The following is a 6,492-nucleotide window of genomic DNA, read 5'->3' as shown; positions in this document are numbered from 1 at the left end:
CATATGGTGCTCTATGCATTTTGGATATCCAGTGATGTGTACAAATAATTCTATGCACATGTTGGGAATGCAATGCTATGTACAAATGGTGTTGCATGAATTTTGTACATGTGGTGCTAGGTACATATGGTGTGGTATGCATGATCGTACGAGTGGTGTTATCTGCATGTGGTGCTGTGTACCTATTGTAAAAGTGACAGGGTGTGTAGGTGGTGTTGTGTACATGTCTTACATGTGGTGCTATGTACATGTGGTGTCGCGTACATGTTGTTTGTGTGGTACTGTGTACATGTGGTATTGTGTACACGTTGTACAAGTGTTGTGGTGTAGTGTACATGTTTTCTAGGTGGCGTCGTGTACATGTGATGCTGTGCACACATTGTGCAGGTGGTGCGGTGTACTTGTGGTACTGTGTACATGTTGTACATATGGTACTCGTGGTACTGTGTACATGTTGTACATATGGTACATACATAATACCACATTCCCTCATACATTTTTTGTTGAGGGAATGTGGTATTATGTATGTGCATCATGTATTCATGGTATTGCAGCATGTGTACTCGTTATGTGGTACTTTGTGTAGGTACATGCATTGGGTGGTATTTCACATCGGGCATAGATGGATACATTGTATTTTATAAACGAGGTGTAGGAGTATGTGTTGCATGTCAGGCTTAGATGCATGTATTGCATGGTGTGGTATGCCGTGTGGTTGTATATGTGTGATGCACACTATGTGTCTATGCACATGGTTGAGGAGAAGGCACTGGTTGTTTGCTGGGTGTGGCAACCAATCCAGTGTCTATAAAAAAAAGAAGGAATAAGTAAGGATCAGAGAAGGATATGTATCAGTATTGTATTTCAGTTTTATTATGCATGTGGTTTATGATTCTGGTATATGATGATTACATGTGAATTATGATTCTTGTTTATGATCTATGATTTTGGTTTATGATATTTTCATGTGATTTATGATTTTGATCTATGATGGTTGTGTTTTGAGCTAACCTAATGTGATAGTTTATATACATGTTGATTTGGTCAAAGATGCTAGTTTTACTTGTTGTGAAAAGAAGCGAATAAGATTCCAAGTGTACCTTATTGACGAACTACCAATGAGGTATGATTTGAAGTTATTTCAATTTATTTTGAATCTAATGGAAGTTATGTTCTTTGTGTAGGAAGCATGAACATGCCCAGTTGGGTGGTTGAAATCGACTGCAAGAATTAGCAATAACAACAAAAGAAATTGGAACATGCAGCAGTACGTGGGTAAAGCACTTCATGAACGGGGCCATTGTGGGAGACTACTACCCAATAGTGCCCATTGGTTGCCATGAGCATGCTATGAACTTTATGATGTGTTGAGGTAGGTATACACCTTGGTTTTTGTAACTTCCAATGTGAGGAAGCCTTTCCAAGGGATGGACTTCCTAGGATGGGGGTGCTGGCGGAACTTGGAAGGTGAGTGACTGCACGGAAGGGGTGATCAAATTCTTGAGGGATTTTGTAGCAGAGAAGGGAAGATCACGATGGATTTGTTTTGGTCATTATCATTACCATATGGAATCATATACACATTGGGAGTTCACCCTGGAACAATGAGTTGGTAACTGTTCATTGAGACGACAAGTGTCGTAGGATTATAATGCTAGACAATGGATGTAGATTTGACTTTGAAGTGGATACTAGACATCCTCTGAAGGAGGTGAATCCTGGTATTACTTTGAGGATGGAGGTGTGAGCCTCTATATTTCCTTGTTACGAATACAGGCATCGTATTATTTTATTTTTTGGTTGACAAAATGTTTATATGTGTATACGTGGTTATTGGAAATAATGTAATGAGATATGTTATAAAGATCCAATATGTGGTATGTTATCATGTTGTAATGAGGTTTTGACTTTGAGTAGGTCTTTCATTGTAAATATTGCAACGAGATGTGTTATAAATCTTCATGGGTAGTATGTTTTTCTTTCAGTAGTCTTTTTGGTTATCAATGTCATTGAACACTGCGGACAGTGTTCCACGAGGGGGGAGGGTTCTATAACAACCCTTGTGAAAATTCCATGTAAAAATATATAAATAACATGGATGATGGGACACGTATTCCAAGTTGAATGGTGGGAAGGACATCCTAGTGGGTGTTCATTTAGTTGTCTATGGTTAAGGAGATTGGCAAAGGCAATGGCTAAGGCATGAAAGAGGAAAAAATGTATTTTGGCACATTTATTTATGAAAATAATGGAAAATAGGAGAAAAGGGAGGTAAAAGGTCATAGGTTGCATATGAGGAGGAAAATGAAGGAAGATAATGGAAATTAGGAGAAAAAGGAGGTGAAAGGTCACAGGTTGCATGTGAGGAGGAAAATGAAGGAAAATGAAGAAAATAGAGGCCTCATTCATAAAAGGACTTTTGAGGATCAGTTGGAAAGCTTCTTCTTGGGAGTGTGAATCTTTTGTCAGATTATATTTGGGAGCTCTCTCATTATTCTCTCTCTCTTAGATACTCTTGGATAATTGAGTTTTCTTAAAGCACTCTTGGAGGGTGTGGAATACTTTAATTCTTGGAGGAAGAAGGCAAAGGAAGACCAGGAAAGCACATGAGGGCATCAACATCAACAACTTCATCATATTGCTTGTAGGTATCGAGTTGCATGTATGATTTCTTCACTAGTTTTTGTATGCATGGCATAGGAATGTTTTTTCTTGGTTACAATCTACCACTGACATGGAGGATGGCCGAGATTGATAGTGGATTTCCTAGCCCTAGCATTTCCTTGATAGCCATGGTGATTGTGGGTTTAATTTCATTGCTTTGCTTTTTTATCTCTCATGCTTCCTTAGCATGGGTTGAGTTATTAGTACTGGAAGCCCTAGTTTAAGAAACACTTTGGAAGACCTGTAACATCTTGCATTGAGTTACTAGTCCTGGAAGCCCTGGTTGAACAAATTCTCTAGAAGCCCTATAACAGCTTGGGTTGAGTTACTAGTTCTAGAAGCCCCGGTTGGATAAATTCTATAGAAGACCTTGGTGGGTTGTGTTACTAGTCCTGGAAGCCTTGGTTGGACAAACATTCTGGAAGCTTTGTATAAGTTGTGGGTTGAGTTACTAGTTCTGGAAGCCTTGGTTGGACAAAATCTCTGGAAGCCCTGTATATGTTGTGGGTTGAGTTACTAGTTCTGGAAGCCTTGGTTGGAAAAAAAAATCTGGAAGCCCTGGGAGGCTTGGATGGAGACCAATCTGATGATGGTTTTTGGTGAGGTCTGACCATGATGTGGAATCACTGTTTGATGGGTTGAGGTGGGTGGCCTATGGAAGCCCTGGATGAGTTTTGATTGATGTGTTCTATGAGATCCCACATTCATGCTTAGAATATGGCACGGGGGTGATTGGCTGAAGAGAGCATTCGATAAACCAATCTGTGGTCGGGTGGAACATGGTAGTCCCATCACCGATTGGTTCATAACGTTTATTAATGAAAAAATTCATTCCCTTGATTTTCATGTGCAAATGTACTAATGTATATATATATATATATATATATATATATATATATATATATATATATATATATATATATATATATATATATATATATATATATATATATATATATATATTGATGGTTGATATGTTTATTGTATTTATGTTCCTATTATGTTGTTTATACGACATTTACCATAGAAGGTGTTACACATGGGCTGATGAGGCAAGCCAACTATCACAGACATTCTAGAGCAAGTTAAAGGCTATAAGGAAGATGCATAGAACCATGGGCCTTGTAGTCAAAGGTCTAACCATGGGGAAACTCGTCGCAGAGGTTCGACAGGCCGCCGCACAGGGAACAACAGATATTCAAGCCTTGAAGATTGAATTCAGCGGTCTACAAGCAAAAAGCAAGGAAACACCACCAGATTGACTCAGGGAGAGTCACGACTTTGTGTTTGAGGCCTGTTGGGATGGTGTCCCCTGGGGTCACATTTTATAAACATTTTTTTAAATATTGTAAAGTATCTAGAGTTTGAGGAGCAGAGTGCGAGTAGCGTGAGTTGATATGAATCAAAGGGGATTTTATAAGGTCAAATCCCCTCAGTTTGTTAAGAGTCAAGTTGTTTTGATACCATCCCATGGTTCACAAACCATGGTATTGTAATGAAGAATGATATAAAAAGGAGTGACAGAAGAGTCATAGGGGGGTAATGAAGAGCATGGAAGTGCAGGATTTGGGTCTGTTTTGTCTATTCTGTACTTGGGTGAAGGGGAAGGCTCCTAAAACTATGTTCGCGGAGACCTCCATAAGTACACAACTGAGTGTGCAGACCTATGCAATTGTGTGAACAGGGTTGGAAAGGATTGTAATTGAGGATACAAAGCATAATAAAGACTTGTGTTAGAGAATTATCTATGCATCTGTGTATTAATTCTTCTCTCAGATTTTACTATAATTTTTATCTGTTGAATGCAATTAATCAGGAAAATTACTTAATAGATTCACGAAGACTTAGATCTATGTTTTTATATGATGTTATAAATGTTTTGTGTAATTGGCAAAGGGCATAAATCTGCTAACTGTTAATTGCTGCAATTTCTGGGTTTTAAGGGTTAGGGTTTGTGAATGTTGAGAAAATCCTTAACTTTGATAGAAGCACATCACATAGTCCTTTGGATGCATAAGCATTGTTCTATCATCCCCCAATACTATCTCGAGAGAGACGACAACCTACACTACGTGGGTTGTTGCTTAAAGGTCCAATAGTGTAGGGTTTTATGGTTAGCACATCTAACGATGAACCTGGATCCAAGCCCCCTCAAGCCAACACAACTCAACCAATAACTGACATGCCTCTTTGCAAATAAATGGAAGCACATTCTCTTCAGGAAATATTTTAGCTTTTAGTGCCTTGTAAGATTTCCAAAGATTAGATCGATTGAATGTTTGACTTACGATGAACATGTTTGGTATGTAAATCTACATTATGAGTATTCATATAAAATATATGGTTTTAAAATCTCCTTGTATAAATATAAACAAAGTTGTTGAATGTTTACAAATTATGTACACTAATTGACAATGCATTGTAAGAAATAAATTTCAACTCACTTCAGTAGGGTGGTGAATTGTTTTTATGAACAGCCAAATAGTGACTTAATTTCTAATAATATTAATGTGCATGCCAATTTATAATTTCTACTTGCACCTGATTTGAACACAGGTGTCTTTGCTTCTTTCTTGATGGATTCTTTCAATGGGTTGCTATCATCAATTATGTTGGTGGTAATTACCCTTGTTGTCATCATTATTGTTAACCATATGATCATTATTGTCATCATTTGTTTCCATCCCCAAGGAAACCTATAAGAATTTCATACAATCCTTCTTCATGCACTTCATTTCTAGTCTCATGATTATCATCATTAAGGCCTCTAGGTATAATTTCATGAGTATATATGAATCCCATCAGTTGTTCAAATTTCTCAGGTGTTAGAGTTCTCTTCAAATATGTTTTTTTCTCCCTGGTATATTTTACTGGATGGTTTGGATTATCCTGTCCAAATCTTAATAGCCCAGTTGGAAAAACTTGGGTATTAGTAACCATTGTTTCATCATCATCTTCTACCTATCAACAAACATAACCATTATGTAATGTTTGGCAAGAATTGGATAAATCGTAAATGCATCAATTTTAAATAAATATAATCAAATATCTCTTAACTAATCCCATCCCATGTATTATAGTCTTGGAAAACCTGTTATTTAGTGCAAGTATTTGTTGTGTATGAAGTATCGATTGTCATATCCTCCTCCACACACTGTGTTCTTCTTGATTTAACAGTTTTAGGTCCACACCCATGTACATATGTTTTATTTCTTTTGCTATTTGAATGCTTACGCCATGCAAGTGTTCCAATCTCCATCTAAAATATCAACAACATGCGTTATTTTATTTAAATATTGGACAATACACTATAAATTCTAACAATATTGTGAAAAGGATAGACGTATCACAAATTCTTCCTAAATTAAGTCAAAATTTGATTACCTGATGCCTTGTGACATCCATTGTGTCCTTATTTGATATGACACGATCTGTTGCCATGGCCTTGTCTTTCCCCTATAATATATAACAAAATCAATGATGCTTAGTACACCAATTATATCATTTCAAAAAATATGTTATCCAACACAAAACCTCACCTTACCCATATATTTGACATATCGATATCATGTTTTAGATTTGAAAAAAACAACTACATATTTTATATACCTTTATCTCATCTGTGTTGTAGCATTTGTGAATTCATAAACACCATCCTCCTTTGGTTCAGGTTTCTTTGTCTTCATATATTTATTGTATCTGCATATTTTGTATCTGATTCTATGGTCACCTTCTTTCCTCTCGTTGATAATTTAGGAGGTCTATATCGTCCACGTTCTTTATCCATGGCCTCCTCTAGATCCTGTAATACACAACAATAAAATTAGT

Source organism: Pinus tabuliformis, chromosome X (genome assembly GCF_031772625.1).
Source record: "Pinus tabuliformis cultivar Carrire ecotype Pingquan chromosome X, CPIR1, whole genome shotgun sequence".
NCBI classification, from domain to species: Eukaryota; Viridiplantae; Streptophyta; class Pinopsida; order Pinales; family Pinaceae; genus Pinus; species Pinus tabuliformis.
This window is presented reverse-complemented; position numbering follows the sequence as displayed.